The following is a 20694-nucleotide window of genomic DNA, read 5'->3' as shown; positions in this document are numbered from 1 at the left end:
GCCATTAGCTTGTGATCTCTGTGTAGATCTCTCAATCAAACGTAATTTCACCCACCTACGAATTTTTATATCATTTTTGAACATTATGGTTCATCAGCTTATATTATTTTATGAAGAAAAGTATGAAAAGAATACCTACAAAGTATTAGGAATCCATTTTTCTGGAGAGCTAAAGTTGGGAAAACAGCATGGATTGCTTATTGAATGTCAAGGATGATAGCTGTCACAGAGAACAAGAATCTCCAAAAAACTTATTTTATGAGCCTCCTGGGATAATAATCCATGTGGAAAATTAACTACACTGGAGAAATGTTTAATAGCTCAGGAACACTTTGTATTTTGAGAGTTAAAAAAAAATTATTTGTGACACTTCAAAGAAAGAACATAAAAAAGGAATGCAGTCAACTTGTGCTTATGTTCCTCCTAAGTGAGTTCCACTGCTTATGCGGGGGTGTCAGGGAGGAGTCAGGGCACAGCGGCGGAAGGGTGCATTCTGCTTGTACTTGAGCTTATATCTACATTAACCTCACATAATGCTTAAATAGACAGTAATTTAAAAAATGAAATTTTGCATACCTCAGGTTTTACCTAACAACACGAGCACAGAATGACTCTGTGCTTCTTTTGCTCTTGTTCTGGTATATCTCAGGAGAATATAAAGATTATACCACATTAAAGTTTTTCTCCAAAAGCTTTGCAAAGTATTAGGTATAAAAATTAATTGAACATAGGTACATTGCTTCAGTTTCCCTGCACAGTAGACTCACATTTGTGATTAAAAAGTAAAGGACTGGAGACTTCCAGTCCATTGGGAAAGGCGTTCAGAAGTGGTCACTCCATCCTAACAAGTTAAAAACTGAACAAGCAGAAAAATCAACACCTCTCCCCAGATGAGAAAGAGACTCGAGGTCACAGAGCAAAGCGCTGTCCCCTAAACTGGAAAGACAGACAGGTATTACAAAGAATGACAACTTACAGTCAAGAAACCCCACGGAAGAAACTTCATGGGAATTGGTGTCAGGGTATAAAAATCTAAACTGCAGTTGATGAGTTGCTGGAGACTCAACGTGGACCAGTCTGAGAGTTTAAAAACTTCCGACAGACCCATGTGACCGAGGGGGGTGGGGGAGGAGGGGGTCAACGGCTGCAAGTCTCACCTCCAGGGCCTCCGCCAGGTCCTCGGGGCGAAGATGGGAGAAGAACACCCTCATGGTTCTGGCAGGGAGAGGGGAAAATAACTATTTTGAAATATGACAGAAATTTCTGCTCTTCTCAACAAGACCTGTTCTCGGGAGAAACTATTTCCCCAGAGCCCAACCTGCTGGGGTTTTATCAGGGCCTAATCTATCTGCGGAAGGTAAATATCGATAGTTGTATTTCAGCTTTCTCTGAGAGGTGAATCTCAGCTTTCTCTAGTTTTCTGTAGAGAATATTAAGAATTACTGGTGAGAACTTCCCTGATGGTTCAGTTGTTAAGACTCTGTGCTTCCACAGCAGAGGGCATGAGTTCAACCCCTGGTCAGGGAACTGAGATCCTGCATGCTGCACTGTGGGGCCAAAAAAAAAAAAAAAAAAAACACCAAAAAACCAAGAAAGAGTTTAAAAAGAACACAGGAAAAAAAAAGTAACACAGGTAAGGTTTACAATCGAGGAGCACGGGGTCATCAAAAGACTGAGCTCTAATCACAGGACTAGAGAAGGCTCTCCTGATACCACCACATCACCAAAGACCCATTTACGGCCGTTCCTTTCAGTCAGCACGTCATGTCCAGATTTCAGCAAACAACTATAAGGCAAAAATTATACTCTGAAGAGACTGAGCAAGCATCAGAACCAGAATCAGATATGGCAGGTATGTTGAAATGATCAGATTGACAATGGAAAAAGTAGACAACATGCAAGAACAGATGGACAATACAAGCTGGGATGAAAATTCTAAGATCAAAAATAAATACTAGAGATCAAAAACAGTATCACAGGAATAACGAAGGTCTTCAATGGGCTCCCAAGTAGACCGGATACGGTTGAGGAAAGAATCTCTGAGCTTGGGGACATGCAACAGAAACATTTAAAATTGAAAAGCAAAGAGAAAAAAGATGAAAAATGTAGAACTGAATATTCAAGAACTGTGGAACGACTATAAAAGGTCTAACATACATGTGATGGGAATAGCAGAAGGAGAAGAAAGAGACAAAAGAATCAAGCAGTATTTGAAGCGATAATGGCTGACGATTTTCCCCAAAATAAGGTCAGATGCCAGACCACAAATCCAAGAAGCTCAGAAAACACCAAGCAAGATACATGCCCTGCAAAACCACACCCGGGCATATAATTTTCCAACTACAGAAAATCAAATATAAAGAAAAGTCTTGAAAGAATCTAGAGAGAAAAAAACACCTTCCCTATATGGAAGCAAAGATAAGAATTACATCCCACACAGTGAGGGAAGGAGAGGGTGGGATGAATTGAGAGAGTAGCACTGAAACGTATGTGTCACTGCATATAAAACAGATAGCCAGTGGGAATTTGCTGCATGACACGAAAGGCTCAAACCTGGCGCCCTGTGACAATCTAGAATGCCGGAATGGGGTGGAGGGTCAGGGGGAGGGTCAAGACGGAGGGGACACATGTATAGATGGCTGATTCACGCTGACATATGGCAGAAACCAACCCAACATTGTAAAGCAACCATTCTTCAATTAAAAATAAGTAAATTTTAAAAAACAAATTATTTTCTACTTCTTTTAAGAAATCATGCAAAAAAAAAAAAAAAGAAATCATGCAAACAAGAAGAGAGTATTTAAAGTGCTGAGAGAAAAGTCACCACTTTAGAATTCTTTAGCCTGTAAAATTATCCTTCACTATGAAGGTGAAATAAAGACTATCAGACAAAGAAAAATTGAGAGAATTTGTTGCCTTAGACCTTCCTTGCAAGAAATGTTAAAGGTTTTTCACAGAGAAGGAAAATAACAGAGGTTATAAATTTGAATGAAAGTTAAAGTAGCTCAGTTGTGTCCGACTCTTTGCAACCCCATGGACTACACAGTCCATGGAATTCTCCAGGCCAGAACACTGGAGTGGGTAGCCTTTCCCTTCTTCAGGGGATCTTCCCAACCAAGGGATCGAACCCAGGTCTCCTACACTGCAGGTGGATTCTTTACCAGCTGAACCACAAAGGAAATTTGGATCTACACAAAGAAAGGAATAGTATCAGAGCATGAATAACTAATGGCAAAAAAAAAAAAATTCATGTTCTTATTCTTAATTGATCTAACAGATAATTGTTGCAAAATAATAATACCAACAATGTATGTGATTGTGTATGCTTATGATGTGTGTACATATATATGCATAAACATATATATATGCTTACGTGTAAGTGAAATGAACAATAGCAGTGATACTATGCCCAGGAGGGAAGAACTACACATTCCTGAAAACCCACAGAATGTACAATACCAAGAGTGATCCCTAAGTAAATAACGGACTTGTAGTGATGAGGTGTCAATGTAGCAAACACCCCACTCTAGTGCAGGAGTTGATAGCAGGGGAGGATGCAGGTGTATCTGGACAGAAGACGTATGGGAACCCTGTACTTCCTACTCAACTTTGCTATAAACCTAAACTGCTCTATTAAAAAAAGCAAATAACTGAATAAGTAGCTTCTGATTTTAAAAGTGGGTATCATTCTAGTAGATATTGGTAGTACAGAGTAGAAATAAAGAGACTATATCTGTGATTCAAGAGAAGAGAGTATCAACTTACTGGAATTTGGAATGTATGAGAAGATATGCCTCAGGTGTCTATAAATGTAAACACTGAGGTCTAACTAAGACTGAGATCTAAGCTAGCAAGAACATTATGGAACTATACCCATGAATGAAATGTCAGCATAAGCTGGCACAGTTTATATGGTTAGGACAGAAAAAAGAGGAAAGTTAAAATTGGTATAATTATACATACACGCATTTACAATTCTACTGAGGTATATTTTGACACACCTGATGAAAAATATAAACGGGAAATATTTTATCTTCAGAAGAATTTTTAAAATACCATAAACTGAATAAAATGCCACTCTGCTGCTACTCCAGAATCAGTTACATTCCCGATGACAAATTTCAGAGGACTATCATTCCCAGTATCCCTTGGGGCTCTGTCATTTCAAATTCCTTTGTAAGAACCATAATCCAGATATTTTAAGTATCAGACAATGCTACAAATCATTTCCTTTAAATTTAATGTGGCCTTGACCAATCAAGGGGGCTTCCCTGAGAGCTCAGTTGGTAAAGAATCCGCCTGCAATGCAGGAGACCCCAGTATGGCTCCTCGGTCGGGAAGATCCATTGGAGCAGGGCTAGGCTACCAACTCCAGCATTCTTGGGCTTCCCTTGTGGCTCAGCTGGTAAAGAATCTGCCTGCAATGACCGATCAAGATAAATAATGAGTTAACTCTCAAACATCAATCAATACTGCTAATGTTTATTGTTTATTTTAAAGTATCATAATAAAATGAAATAGTACTATAGGTTGACACACTTTTAAAATCAGTTTTGCTCATCTGTATTTATTTTTGTGCCTACATGTATTCACCTCTCCATATGTAACTTAATACATATAACATACATGTGCATATGTTCTCAGAATCTGCTGCTTGAAATGTATAAAATTCATTTTCTTTTGATTGTTAGATATCTACTCCGAAATTTGTAAATGCTCTTAATACTTTAGACAATGAGTTAATCGGCGACAAAAATTAAGTTGGGTTTATATCTTCATCACATCTATCAAACACTTGGGAAATTTTGTTTGTCTCGAGAAGAAAAACAGTATGAATTAAACCACCACTTTCCCATGAAAGACGGTAGCTGTCAATCATAAAACACGTCATTCTGCCTCTTGTCTCTGTACATTTTCTACTTTGCACTAAATTCTAAATTTAATAATATATTTCTATTCTCTCTCTCAAATGACAGCAAAAACATTTCCCCAGTATCTGAGCAACTGAGATGTTATCCCACCTCAACAGTCCTCATCCTAAGGAGCCACTGGTGAGCAGAGAGGCAGCATGTGTCCCTGCCGGAGTGTGACTCACACCAAGAAATAGAAAATGGTCACTGAAGGGACTTTCCTAGTCACAAAACGACACCTTCATAGAAGTCTGAGAGCTCCTGGTAGGTATTCGACTTGTCAGGTTTTAGTCACTGAAATACTGCCACCTTCAGGAACAATAGTCATTGAATACTCATTGTCCTGAGTGTTCATTGGAATATTCATCGGAATAGTTCTGAATATTCATTGGAAGGACTGATGCTGAAGCTGAAACTCCAATACTTTGGCCACCTCATGCGAAGAGCTGACTCATTGGAAAAGACCCCGATGCCAGGAAAGATTGAAGGCGGGAGGAGAAGGGGATGACAGAGGATGAGATGGTTGGATCACCGATTCAATGGACTGAGTTTGAGTAAACCCCGGGAGTTGGTGGTGGACAGGGAGGCCTGGCGGGCTGCAGTCCATGGGGTCGCAAAGAGTCAGACATGACTGAGCGACTGAACTGAACTGAACTCAGGAAGAAATGTGGGAAGCTGCGATTGCATTCTCATTTATGTGTGTGTGTGAGCTGAGCAGTGTCCGACCCTTGTGATCCCACGAACTGTAGCCTGCCAGGCTCCTCTCTGTCCATGAAATTTTCCAGGTAAATTTGTTTCCTTTTAAATCCAAACTGTGCATTTCCCTTTCTTTAAACACAGCTATATATTATCCTGTTATTTTTTTCCCCATATATCTAAGTGTTAGTAATATATTTCTAAATATCTTTTTAACTTATCAATATTCAAACAACTAAATATTACAGAAAAGGCTTCCCAAAAATAATAAATGGAAGAGAATTCACAATTATCCACAAATAAAAACAAATAAAGTCAAGGCTTTTCAGGTATTAAATTATGAAGCATAAAGAACAGGCTCTAATATTTTTCTGTGTGCAAGTAAGATATATGTGTGTGTGTGTGTGTGTGTGTATAAAAGATCTAGGTACAAGGTTTTAGGAAATAATTCGAAAACAATCTACATTTCACACCAAAAAAAAATTTCCTGTAATGTATATATTGAGGCTTCTAAAAGAGAAGGCTTTCCCCCTCTTTATAGTTTAGTGCCTCATTCATGAGTTAACATAAAATTTATAAGAAGTTTTGTACCAACTTTTCTCTCTCTCTCCCTCCCTCTTTTTCTCTGCTCTTTTTTCATTTACAAACCAGCTCTTTTTCATAATCTATTCTTGGCCTAATTTTTATTAGTATTATAAAAATTACTTTTCCTTTTGCTTATACTTTTCCCTCCCTTTTTTCCCCATCCTCCTCTTCTCTTCCTGGGTTTACTTTTTCTTCACTTAGAAGGTCCATTGTAAGCTGCCAGTTTCTTTAATGTCCTCTTAGCAATATCTACAGTGCCCTCTTTCAGCTTTCTCCTTATTCAAAATCCATTCCTATAATCTGACAATGCCATCAATTACTTTTCCAAAACAAAGTTGTTTTTGAAAGCGTATTTACTGTGAAATGTCACAAATATTTTACAAAAGATGAATTACATAGATCAACTGGAAAGGACATATATACAAAACCTCCTCTCACTTTTATCTTCTAAAGTAATTTGACAGTTACAAAAATGTAAGTACCCCTAAATTAATATACAATTGTATAAATTAAAATCTTAATGAAAAGAAGAACAGATGAATCGAGCAGAAGTGGACGGTATTAGGACAGATGAAAATTTAGCATGTGTTAAACTTATCATTCTTAGGGATTTCCAGTGGTTAAGACTCCACTGCAGAGCGGTGGGTTGGATCATTGGTTGGGGAATTAAGATACCTCATGCCATATGGTGAAGCCAAAAAGAAAAATGTTGTCATTATTTTAACTGGGAAAAATCGCTTATTTGATAAATGATAACAGAATAATTGGCTAACTGTTTTAAAAAACAATAAAACTGTATCTCCTACCTCATAATAATTTAAAAAAAACAGAGTGAACTGTTTTTTAAAATAAAAGTCTATTTTTAAAAAAATGAACATTTATTTATAATATAGATAAGAAAGAATAAAGAAAAATTATTGATATGTTGGTTAATAAAAATGTAAAGCACCTCTGTAAAAAAAAATCATAAATATAGCTAAAAGGCTAACAGTAAACTTAAAAAAATAATTTTCAACATTAATGGCAGGTAAAGGTTTAATATCTGGAGGAGGAAATGTCAACCCACTCCAGTATTCTTGCCTGGAAAATCCCATGAACGGAGGAGCCTGGTAAGCTACAGTCCATGGAGTTGCAAAGAGTCAGACATGACTGAACGACTTCACTTTCACTTTCTTCAAAGGTTTAATATTCAGTTATTTATTCAGTTTCAAAAGTAATTAATTAGAAAATGTTCAAGTATTTGTAAAAAATTAGATAGACTTATTAAGCTATATTACAGTATAATCATAATGTATACTTGTATACAAAGAAAGAAGAGACTAACAATATATTGTCAACTGATTTTTTTTTGAGTGGTAATACCAAGGTTAATTTCCTTTCCTTTTTAAAATATTTGTTTGTGTTTTCAAATTTTCTGTAACAATATGACATTTTTTAAATAGCTGTTTTTAAACCATTAAAAACTCTTATTTCAATTCTGTGTTTAAATTAGGTATACTAATGGGAAAGCAGAAACATCATATGTAACATACATTTCAAAAACTGATCCTTAATTGAAGATGAATCAAAGAAATGGAAAGATAGTGCATGCTCTTGGATTGGAAGAATTGATATTGTTAAAAGGCCATATAACTCAAAGGAATCTACAGTTTTAATATGATCCTATCAAGTTACTCATGACATTCTTAGCAGAACTAGAAGAAACAATTCTAAAATTTATATGGAACCGTAAAAATCAGAATTGCCAAAGCAATCCTGAGGAAAAAGAAGAGAACAGGAGGCATAACCCTCCCAGTCTTCAGACAATACTACAAAGCTACCGTGATGAAAGGAGAAGGAAATGGCAACCCACTCCAGCATTCTTGCCTGGAAAATCCCATGGACGGAGGAGCCTGGCGGGCTACAGTCCATGGGGCTGCAAAGAATCAGACACGACTTAGTGGCAGAACAACAACAATAACACGAAGCAATTATAACATGTGATTATGGAGGTTGACAAATCCGGGATCTCCAGTGGAGCTGCAGGAGAGCTGATGGTGCTGTTCCAGTCTGAAAGCTGGCAGGCTCAAGACCCAGCAAGAGCCAATGTTTTAGTTTGAGTCAAAAGGCAGGATATGGCTCCGACCGTAGAGAATCTGCCTGCAAATGCAGGAGATATGGATTTGATCCCTGGGCTGAGAAGATCCCCTGGAGAAAGAAACGGCTACCCACGCCAGTATTCTAGCCTGGAGAATCCCCATGGGCAGAGGAGTCTGAGCGATACAGTCCACGGGGTCACCAAGAGTCAGACACGACGGAGAGGCTGTGCACAAGCACCCAGTACTGAAAGCAGCACGGTGCTGGCACAGAAACAGACGGAAGGACCACTGTAACAGAAAAGAGAGTCCAGAAGTCAGCCCGGACACCTACCGTCAGCTCCTCTTTGCCAAAGGAGGCAAAAATACACCACAGGGAAATGACAGTCTTCAGCGAGTGGTATTGGGAAAGTTGGAGACCTGCAGGTAAATCAATGGAATTAGAACACACCCTCCCACCATACACAAAAATAAACTTAAAATGGGTTAAAGACTTAAATAACTGTCTTTAAATATAAAGACTTAAATAACACCTTAAAAACTCCTAGAAGAAAACATAGGTAAACATTCTCTGACATAAACCAACTAATGCTTCCCTAGGTCAGTCTCCCAAGGCAAAAGAAATAAAAGCAAGAATAAACAAATGGGACCTAATCAAACTTACAAGTTTTTGCACAGCAAAGGGATCCATGAACAAAAGGAAAAGATAACCTACGGACTTGAAGAATATCTTTGCAAACGATATGACGAACAGGGGCTTAATTTCCAAAATATACAAACAGGTCACAGGACTCAATAACCCAAAACAAACAACCCAACCAAAAAATCCACAGAAGACCTAAATAGACATTTCCCCAAAGACATACAGATGACCAAGAGGCACATGAAGAGATGCTCATCATTGCTAATTATTAGTGAAACACAAATCAAAACTACAATGAGGTATCACTTCAACCAATTCAGAATGGGCACCATCAAAAAAGGCTACAAATAACAAACAGTGGAGGAGGTATGGAGAAAAGTGAACCCTTGCACACTGTTGGCGAGGTATCAATTGGTCCAGCCACAATGGAAAACAGTATGAGGTTACTCAAAACACTAAAAATAGAGTTGCCATATGACCCACCAACCTCACTCCTAGGAATGTACCCAGAGAAAACTGCAATATGAAAGATACATGCACCCCTGTGTTCGCAGCAGCAGTATTTACAACAGCCAAGCATGCAAGCAACCTAGATGTCCATCAGCAGAGGAGTGGATGAAGAGGGGGTGCATATATTGTTGCTGTTACTCAATCGATCTGTCGTGTCTGACTCTTAACGACCCCATGAACTGCCACAATCCAGGCTTTCCCGTCCTTCACTGTCTCCCTGAGTCTGCTCAAACTCATGTCCATTGAATCCGTGACACCAGTCAACCATCTCACCTTTTGTCGTCCCCTTCTCTTCCTGCCTTCAGTCTTTCCCAGCATCAGGGTTTTCTCCAAGAGTCAGCTTTTCCCATCAGGTGGCCAATGTATTGGAGCTTCAGCTTCAGCATCAGTCCTTCCATTGAATATTCAGAGTTCATTCCTTTTAGGTTTGACTGGTTTGATCCCCTTGCAGTCCAAGGGACTCTCAAGAGTCTTCTCCAGTACCACAGTTCAAAAGCATGAATTCTTCGACACTCACCCTTCTTTATGGTCCAACTCTCACATTCATCCATACTTGCTGGAAAAACCATAGTCATATGGACCTTTGTCAGCAAAGTGATGTCTCTGCTTTCAATGCACTGTCTAGGCTTGTCACAGCTTTTCTTCCAAGGAACAAGCATCTTTTAATTCCATGGCTGCAGTAACCATCTGCAGTGATTTTGGAACCCAAAAACATAAGGTCTCTTACTGTTTCCATTGTTTCCCCACTTATTTGCCATGAAGTAATTGGACCAGATGCCATGAAGTAATGGGACCAGATCTTAGTTTTTTGAACGCTGAGTTTTAAGCCAGCTTTTTCACTCTCCTCTTTCATCTTCATCAAGAGGCTGTTTAGTTCCTCTTTGCTTTCTGCTATTTGAGTGGTGTCATCTACATATCTGAGGTTATCAATATTTCTCCTGGCAGTCTGGATTCCAGCTTGTGCTTCATCCAGCCCAGCATTTTGCATGATGCACTCTGCATATAAGCTAAATAAGCAGGGTGACAATATACAGCCTTGACATACTCCTTCCCCTATTTGGAACCAGTCTGTTGTTCCATGTGCAGTTTTAACTGTAGCTTCTTGGCCGGCATACAGGTTTCTCAGGAGACTGATAAGGTGGTCTGGTATTCCCACCTCTTGAATAATTTTCCACAGTTTGTTGTGATTCACACAAAGACTTTAGCATAGTCACTGAAGCAGAAGTAGATGTTTTTCTGGAATTCCCTTGCTTTTTCTATGAGCCAATGGATGTTGGCAATTTGATATCTGGTTCCTCTGCCTTTTCTAAATCCAACTTGTACCTCTGGAAGTTCTCAGTTCATGTACTGTTGAAGCCTAGCTTGAAGGATTTTGAGCATTGCCTTGCTAGCATGTGAAATGAGTAAATTGCGCAGTAGTTTGAACATTATTTGGCATTGCCCTTCTTTGGGATTGAAATGAAAACTGAAATGAAAAATGAAAACTTTTCCAGTCCTGTGGCCACTATAGAATGGACTATTATTTAGCCACAGAAAAAGAATGAAATAATACCAGTTGCAACAAAATGCATGGACCTAGAGATGATCATACTAAGTGAAGTAAATCAGAAAGAAAGGCAAATACTATATGATTTCACTTCTAGGTGGAATCTAAAGTACAACACAAATGAACCTATCTATCAAACAAAAACAGACTCAGATATAGATAACAGACGTGTGGTTGCCAAGCGGGGTGGGTAGGGGAGGGAAGAACTGGGAGTTTGGGATTAACAGATGCAAACTATTATGTATAGGATGGGGAAACAGCAGGGTCCTACTGCATAGTTCAGGGAACTATGTTCAATATCCTGGAAACATCATAACAGAAAAGAATATTAAAAAGAATGTGGATATTAGCATAACACTGCAAATCAACTATACTTCTAACAAATTTTAAAAAAAATATGATTCCTTTGCCAAATCCCATAGAAGGGATAACACCAAGAATAAGTTCTACTGTAAACTATGGGATCTGGGTAATAAGATGTATCAAAGCAGGTCCAGTGATTGTAACAAACGTACCATTGTGGCATAGAATGTTGATAGCGGGGAGGCTCTGCATTTGGGGAGCAGGGGGTTTATAATAAGTAACTGTATTTTCTGTTCAATTACTCTGTGAACCTAAAACTGCTTTAAAATTTAAATTTAAAAAATTCCCAGAATGTAAATTTGACACAAAGTAGATCAGTACCATATAATACAGAATTTTAAAACAATACCAATTTACTGTAAAATCCCTTGAAGTATGATAATCAAGTGCATAATGAATGTTTAGATATCAACTGCTTTGAGCAAAACTAGATTTCACATAATGAAGATGAAACCTAAACACAATATTTTTTCAGTTGCCTTCTTATTCCCATAGAATGGAAAGAAAATGAACTACAGTATAATCATTCAATTGAAATTTAAGAGGCACATAAATAATTTTAAATTATATGGGAAACCACAGTTATATATATATATAATATATACATATTTTAGTAAAAGGAAAAGGAAATGGATAAAATGTTTTAAAATAGATTTCATTTAATCCAGTATACCTAAATATTATCATTTCAACATGGAATCAGTGCAAAAAATTAATGAGGTATTTTATTCTTTTTATCTTTTTAAGTCACTGAAATCTGATAGCATGTTTCAATTTAGTTGCTAAATTTTCATTGGAAATACTTGATTGGTGTTCAGATTTCAAAAATTAACTGCTGAAAAAGAAGGCTAATATACATCAATTTTTCTAAACATAACTAAATCTTCCTATAACTGAACTGAGAATCTGTTTTCAAATTTGAATTTAAGTGAATTAAAATTAAAAATCAAGTTCCTCAGTGGCACTAGCCACATTTCATATGTGGTTAGAGGCTACTTTTTTGGATACCTCTCCTATAAGGAATTCAGACTGAAATGTTGACATGGGATATGCTACATTACGGGGAACTTTGTGTGAATTTGACTGCCCGGAATCTTAACTGTGACATGCAGGCCCTTTGTTGTGGCTTGTAGACCTAGTTTTGCCTGGAGGCACATGGGATCCTACTTCCCCAACCAGGAATCAAACCCACGTCCCCTGCATTGAAAGGCAGACTCACGACCACTGAGCTTCCCTGCTGGTTCAGCTGGTAAAGAATCCACCTGCAATGTGGGAGACCTGGGTTCAATCCCTGGGTTGGGAAGGTCCTGTGGAGAAGGAAATGGCTACCCACTCCAGTTTTCTGGCCTGGAGAATTCCATGGACTGTATCCTTTATGGGGTTGCAAAGAGTCGGACGACTGAGCGACTTTCACTTTCACTTTGTGTGAATTGACCTATTACTCAGAAAATTCAAAACTAAATCTTAATCACGTTGAAAGAAATGTAAATTGTGGAACCTTATCTAACTTCTTGGCCTCTCTTTAATATTACTGAATCACACACACAATGCGTTATTCTCTACAAATTTAACTACAAAAAGAGAAGTGATATGAAAATCAGGTATTGGTTCCAGCAATAGATCCCCTGCACAATTTCACTTCCCCTTGCTGGATTTAGGGATGATTCTACCACTGTACAATTTCTTCCAGTAAAGACTGAAGGTGTGAAGAGTGTGAAATACAGACATTTTGCTATTTACAAAATGGATGGATTTGTGATTACTCAGGCGACAGAACTTTCTCACGTATTTAAGAAGTCTTGCATGACCCAAAGGAGTAGAACTAAGGAACTGTCTAAAACTCAGCTGTGCTTTTCAGCTTGTTCATACAAACTGGACAAGCCCTTTACAGTTGGAAGCCATGCCTCTGGTGGGTGTTCGTGATTGCAATATTCTGAATGCATCACAACTGGACTTGAATTCTTACATGCTGATTATGAGAAGTCATGTCCTAAGTACTAGCAGTGCAACACATACATGACCATGGCTGCCATTTGATGTTGTTTGGAAAAATGATAACATGTCGTGACAAACGCTCCTTTCCTTTCTCTGAATAAATGTATTACCCAAATCATCATCCTCATTTAGTTGCTGTTGCTGTTGTTATTCAGTTGCTCAGTTATATCTGATTCTTTTGCAAACCCATGGACCCATGCACCCATCAGGTGCAGCTTAAAGAAATAAATATTAAAAAAAAAAAAAATGAAATATCTTAAATGCTAATCTAGGACTAGAGAAGAGGTCTCAAAGGGGTCCATAGAACCCAGGAGGTTCCCAAGATTTTTCCAGGGGTTATGTGTGGTTGGAGCTAGCATCATGACAATATCAAGAGGCTATTTACCTTTTTCACGGGGTTGATGCTTTCGCTGACAGTGGATGTAACTCTGATCGCCTCAACACAAAGCAAGAGAGTGACATCAAGCTGTAGTAACAGTCACTATATTCTTCACCACCACACACCTGTAGCTAAAAAAAAAGAGGAAAAGAAAGAAAAGTCCTTTTCACTTACAAATGTCTTTGAGAAAGCAGTAAAAATTATTAATTTTATCAAATCCTGACCCTTCAGGGCATGTCTTTTTAACCTGTGAGACAAAATGGGAAGCATACATACAATGCTTCTGCTACATACAGAAGTACAACCCTTGTCTTGAGGAAAAGCATTGGTGCAATTGAGTTTCAAGTTGAATTAGCCACTTTTTTCACAGAGTAGCATTTTTATTTGAAAGAACAAGTGACAGACAAACTATGGTTACTCAGACTTGAGTATCTGGCAGGTATTTTCTCAGAAATAAAGAGAAACTGTCCTTCAAAACAAACAACCAATAGCATTTCTTGCTAATGATAAAATCAGAACTTTCAAATAAAAGTTAGAATTTTGGGAAACCAGTATCCTAACTGGGCTTCCCTGGTGACTCAGTAGGTGAAGAATCTGCCTGCAATGCAAGAGACCTGGGTTCAGCCCCTGGGTTGGGAAGATCCCCTGGAGAAGGAAATGGCTACCAACTCCAGTATCCTTGCCTGGAGAATCCCATGGACAGAGAAGCCTGGCGGGCTACAGTTCATGGGGTTGCAAAGAGTTGGGCACTACTAAGCGACTACTGCTAGTAGTATCCTGACATGCAAAATGTTTCCTGATGAAAAACAGTGATAAAATTCAGGAACATGATATTTTTGATATTGTATGATGAAATGAGTCCACATGTGGAAGATCTGCATAGTTCAGTGAACCAACAGTCTCCAAAATGAGCGGCGTATAACACACTCATCGTGTAAAAGGCCCATTCGGTAGACCGGTAAGTTTTAATGCCACAGAAGCGAAAAGTCTATAGATATGAATTTCTATTCCACAGGGCAACTAACTTTTAAAAAATTACTACTTGAAGAATTCTGGGGTAGTAATAAGGAATATCCATAATAATCTGAAAAGCTACTTAAATACGTTTTCCTTTTCCAACTACATATCTCTTTGAAGCCAGATTTTCTTCATCTATGGTAAACTATATACACTGCATCACAATAGATGGACTGCAGAAGCAAATGGAAAATCCAGTTGCCTAGATTCAGCTAAATATTAAATCCAGGTAGATATTAAAGAGCTTTACAAAACATAAAACATTTTTCTCATTTTTTTTGGTTTTGGAAATTTTTTTCTATTTTTCATTAAAAATATGTCATTGATGTTAATATGTAATAGGCTGATTATTATTACAAGCTAAGTAACAAATATTTCAAACATGTTTCCAATTTTAATTTCTAATATTGATACAATGAGTATTAACAGGCGAAACCCATATAAATAAAGTTTGGAGGAGTGGGGGCAGTCCCAAAGCTAAAATATTTGAGAATTGTTAGACTAGAGAAAAAGACGCAATCAGGAGTAGCTAAGGATCACTGCTCTGCGTGATCAGTTATCACATCATATCCAAACATATGCCTTCCCAGAAATCTTTTAAGGCCCCAAATGAATGGTGTATTTTAAATATAACCAATTTGCACCAGTTTTCTTTACATACCAATGCATTATACTTGTGGAAATGCAGCATAAAATCCCAAATGCAGCAAAACTCCTTCATAATCAGAGACCTACTATTAAGTGGCAGAAATAATAACTAACACAAGATAACTGAGATTAACTAACTGATAACTAATCTGAGATTTTACCACGTATCAGTGGTTCATTTTCATGTTCAAAGTCTCCTTTTCAATATTTATTATCATTTACAACCCTCCATGAACCTTTAATGAATAATTAAATATATTATCTAGAAAGCAAACTACACCTATTGAGTAACAGTTAATTCATTTTCCTCTTTCAGATTGAAAAATAAATAGAAAGTTTATTTGGATACAGCCATGGAAATTTACATGGACACAGTTCTGTATCCATGTAATGTCAGGCAAAGCAAAAACAGTGGAGTTTTAGTTATTCTACCTACAATAATCATGCAATTTGTTTATATTTTAAAATTTTAACATAGATTGTTGATTCCTCCCCATACATTATTACCTCCATAAATGATTTGGAGGTTGATATCTTCTGTGGCATGTAGGTGTTTTTGTTTTTAGTTTAGTTTTGAGTCATTCAAATAGTGATAACAAAGAGTTTGCCCATTTTTGCTCAGTCTCCAGATATCTGAGAGTCAAAGAGTTTGTGTCCATTATTGGGATTCAATGCAGTTTTAGGGCTTGCAGCAAGATGGTATTAAAAAGCCTGGGCTTTAGAATCAGAAAGTAGCTTTCTAGTTGATAGCTTTGTAAATTCAGGCAAATAGCTTAGGCTCTTTGAGTTTCCTTATATGTGGAATGGAAATAATGACATAGGCCTCATACAGCTGTTGTGTGGTACACAAGATGATAGTCATCATTATAAAGGAAATAAGTCAAGTTGTGTTACAGTTCAAAAGTTTTAAAAGTTGATATTATTGATATTTCATAGTATTGATAATTTGTGGCAAAAAAATTTTAAGGAACCTTTTGTAGTTGGCCCTTGGTGCAATTTTTGCCACTTTAAAACGTGTTTCCATGCTCAGCGTGCAGCTGTTTACTACACATATTAGAAGGTAAATAGTGTTGGTACTTGGCAAATTTTAAATTGCTCAGATTTAGCCTCAGACCCAAAGAACTGTCCCTCTTCTCACAGCCCAAGATGAGCCAGATACCCTGGTTCAACAGCTATAGTATTGACTCTCCACAGGGGCAGCTGAGCCTCTGGTTTATCTTAGGATTTTGAACCCAATTTGGAAATTCCCTACCCGAATTTACTTTCTTTTTACCACTTAGACAAGTCCGTCCTTCTCTTCTCAGTTTCTCCTCATCCTTCTCAAATACAAATTTTAACACTGTCCTATGAATTTCATATACCTTAATTAATATTCATCATTACTTGGGGAAGATTCTACATTTTGACATGATACGGACTTTCCACATTAGAGAAATTTCTGACAATGAAGTGTGCTGTTGAAATTCTTCCCTTCTTTAGTAGTTATGTCTGCATTTTCACAATCTATTACAGTGTTGGTAAAACATTAAGATACCACCGATATGTTTAGTCCATAATTACAATACAATTAACATCTTAGCCCCATGTTGTGATAATGTCTACAATTAAAAACTAATTTTCCCCTACCTTGCAAAAGTATTTTAGGAATTAGTTTTTAATTATGCATGAGATTTATAGAGTAAGGGCATAACCTTGCTACAATTATTGAATACATCCTTTTTCATTCGGAAAACCTGGAAGCTATCGCTTGTCAAAAGCTATTTAGAGATGACGGTAATAGCCAGTCTTCAATTTTTTTTCAACCTTCTTCCAATTTTTCCTTTCTTTCCAAACAACTCACTGCTCTACGAAAAGTATCAGATTTTTAAAATTGCTCATTTCTGGGGGAATATTGGCTTGAGGACGATATATATCGCCTCTCTGACACTTCTGAAAACTCAAGGGCTGGAGTCACGGAGCGAGGTAGGTTTCCAGTAAAATCGGCCGGCAGCGAAGCCCGCCGGTCCGGCCCAGTCCGCGCGCCACGGCCCCGGCTCTCGGGACCGGGCGCCCCGGCTCTCGGGACCGGGCGCCCGCAGACACACGCCCCGGCCGAGCTCGCAGAGCCCACCCGGCCTCCCTTGCCAGCTGCCTCGGAACCTTCCGCACACTCGTCTGACGGTTCTGCGGGTAACAGCAGTTCCCAGCTTCCGAGAGGAGCCCCGAGCAGACCCCACCACGGCCAGCATCCAGCCCGTGGTCACCGCGCTTCCTGAGTCTCTGCTCAGTGAGAGGACTTTAAAAACGACCGGAAGCTCCACTCGCTTCGGTAACCCTTTCCAAGGTGCGTGCGCCGCGTTACCCGTAACGTCTGCATACACCTATTTATCTGGGCTGCCCGCCGAGCTTACGGGCACTGCTTGGGGGCCCCGGTGGCTTCGCCCACTGCCTGCAGAGCGAAGCCCTCGGGGCCCCCGGAGGCGCCCGGGACCCCCAGACCCCGGGCGGCCGAGACGATGGAACCGGCGGGAGGTCCTCCTCTCCACCCCACGTGTGCATTGAAACTGGGCTCCCAGAGCCAACGGGACGCCCTTCCTGCCGGCGGCGGGGGCAGCGCAGGGCATCTGCCGCCCCCTGTCGGTGACCAGCGGCAAATCAACCCGAGCCTGGGTGGAAGCGAGCAGAAGGGCCTCTTGCAGAAAGGCTACTCCAGAACCAGGCAGTAGCCTAGCTGGAGGACTCCCAGGGAGCCTGCCTTTCGCAGGCACTCCCCTCCGACTGCGGCGTTCGGATGCAGGCGTCCGCAAGTGAGGCCGGGGATGTCACAGGAGTCTGTCGCTGCTTCTGGGAAGGCTGGGAGCAGCGGGAGTGCGGGGCGCGCGCAGGACACATTCAGGGTTGTTTATGCCTTCCACCTTTCACCAGCGCATCTCATCCTTAGGAAGAGCGTTTGCCCTCTGCCGGGGTGGGGCCGGTCGTAGAGCGGTGTGCGTTCCCAAACACCTGTCCCCTCGGGTAGCATCGGGAGCAGAGTCCAGTAACCTCGGCTGCAGCGATGAGAAAGCTGCCCTGCCCAGACGCTGCCTCAGTTGTGTCCAGGAATGGCCTCCCGGTAGCAGGCTAAAGTCTCTGCTGGGGATGCTGCTCATTTGGTAGGCATGTGAATGTGCTTCAGAAAAATAAAACATTGAGAAGAAAGCTCTCGGTCACCCTGGGCTAGTTTCCTCCTAGGTCTGAAGGTGCAAAATTTGTCACCCCTTGGACACACTCGAGACGGCTAGCCGCCGTGGGTGGGAAGGGAGGCGGTTATTGTTACACAGTCAAGATATTCCTAATTTTATTTTCATGTTGTCTCACCCCATTACCGCTTCCCTCCACACACCACACATTCACACGCTGTACTATCCTAAGTGGTTCACTCGTGTTCATATTTGCCTTGGCGCTTTGGGGAGAGAGCAAGAGAGAGACGAACGAAGGTGAGTGGGGGAAGGGGGAGGGGAAGGGGGGAGGGGGGAGGGGAGGGGAGGGGAGGGGAGGGGAGTGATTGGGAGGGGAGGGGAGGGGAGTGATTGGGAGGGGAGGGGAGGGGAGGGGAGGGGAGGGGAGGGGAGGGGAGTGATTGGGAGGGGAGGGGAGGGGAGGGGACGGGAGGGGGAGGGAAGGGGAGGGAGGGGGAGGGAGAGGGACGGGAGGGGGAGGGGGAGGAGGGAGAGGGAGGGGAGGGGAGGGAGGGGGGGAGAGGGACGGGAGGGGGGGGGGAGAGGGAGGGGAGGGGAGGGAGGGGGAGGGGAGGGGGAGGGGAGGGGAGGGGAGGGGAGGGGAGGGAGGGAAGAAGGAGGAGAATCGCCTTCCGCGGCCGACTTTCAGCGGGAAGACACTCCCGGCGGAGGGTCCAGAGGACGAGAACGGAGAAGTCCGCCGCAGGCTGGCAGGGCTGGCGCGGGCGCTGCCCCCCGCCCCCAGCCGCCGGCGGCAGGAAGTCCGGGATGCAGCCGGCCCCCTCCGAGGTCCCCGCCCGCCCGCGCCGGGGTCGGCCCCCAGGCTCACCGCGAGCCTGAGAGGGGAAGGAAGCGCCGCTACCTCCGCTCCCCCTCCCATCGCGCCCGGGCGGCCGCCGCCGGTCACCACCCTGCCGAGTCCCGCTCCCGAGAGGCCGCAGGTGCCGAGCGGCCCGTCCCCGGCGGGCGCTAAGCGCGGGGCCGGCGGAGCCCTCCCGCCTGCAGTTCCGTCAGGGCCTCCGGCGCGAGGCGGCGGTCCCGGGCCCCGACGCTCCCTCCCCGCGGCCTGTGGGCGCCGCGGCAGCGCCGAGGAGCAGGCGGAGGGCGCGGCGCGGCCACGGTCGCGGCTGCCGCCGGCTCTCGGGCGGAAGCGCGGGCTGGGAGGGAGGGGCTGCCGCGCCCCGCGAGGCCGGGCTCCCGGCGGCAGCCGCGCAGGCTGGGTCCAGGCCCCGCGGCGGGCCAGGCAAGGCGGCCCCGGTCGGCTGCAGCCGCGCGCCCGCGCGTCCGGCCGCGTTTCCTTCCCGTGCACACGCCGAGCCCCCGCCAGCCGCGCTGGCCACGGCTCCGAGGCCGTCGGCTCCCGCCTTTGCCGCCCCCAGGACCCCAAACCGCCCACCCCAGCCTCCCGGCCGGCCGTGACTTCCCGGATAGGGCCCTGCTCTTCCTCCAGGACAATCGCGGCTCCTCCCTCCCGGCGATCTTTCTAGGAGGCCACCACCTCCCGAGATTCCGAGGCGATCTCCTCTCTGCTGGTCCTGAGCTGGTGACGCCTCTCCCTGAAAACACCGGGGAGGATGAGAAGCTGAGTGTTCAGCGAGGGACCACCGCCACTTGGAAAAAAGAAAAAAAATACACAGTTCAATGTAGGTGGGATGTTTTGCTCAGTAGATTAACGGGTGATAGAAGTTCGCTATTTTTGAGAACCCTGGTTTGCAAGCTTTTAAAAAGTTACATTGCTCTGTTTTCTGCTCGCTCAACAACACGGAAAACGGAATCTTGCCTCTGTTGTTGTTATGCTTCAGTCTGTTGTAACAATTTCACGGCAACTTATGGGGTAAAGTGGAGATGAATACCCAGGTGAGAGTCGTTGCATTATGCAGTGGCAGGCTGGATCCGGCGGACAAAGTCCAAGAGACTCATTCTCTGTCTCAGTTCAGCCACTTAAGTGGGACTTTTATCATTTAATTATTTTTTTTAATTATCATGAGGCTCTGGGTCTTCTAAGAGTAAAAGTAAGGCAAATTGAGCACAACACTTAAAATTCCCTCAAACAATCTTTACCTTTTTGGTGGCAGTAATTCCTGGGGCTAATAAAGAAATTTCAGATCTGAGGTCAAAAAATGTTGATTA

The 20694-nt window shown here is 41.9% G+C and overlaps 1 long non-coding RNA gene across 1 annotated transcript; it reads right to left on the bottom strand.

Annotated features, from left to right (window-relative positions):
• Positions 1-7608: 7608 nt before the first annotated feature.
• Positions 7609-18736, bottom strand: LOC136152363 (uncharacterized). Its single transcript, XR_010660202.1, has 3 exons — positions 17516-18736; positions 13709-13833; positions 7609-8557 (listed from the first exon to the last, which is right to left on the bottom strand). It is a non-coding gene; the product is annotated as an uncharacterized lncRNA (long non-coding RNA).
• Between the last annotated feature and the right edge of the window lie 1958 nt (positions 18737-20694).

This window comes from Muntiacus reevesi, chromosome 21 (genome assembly GCF_963930625.1).
Source record: "Muntiacus reevesi chromosome 21, mMunRee1.1, whole genome shotgun sequence".
Lineage (NCBI taxonomy): Eukaryota > Metazoa > Chordata > Mammalia > Artiodactyla > Cervidae > Muntiacus > Muntiacus reevesi.
Note: the sequence above shows the minus strand (reverse complement) of the source record. Positions and strands in the feature narration are given on the sequence as shown.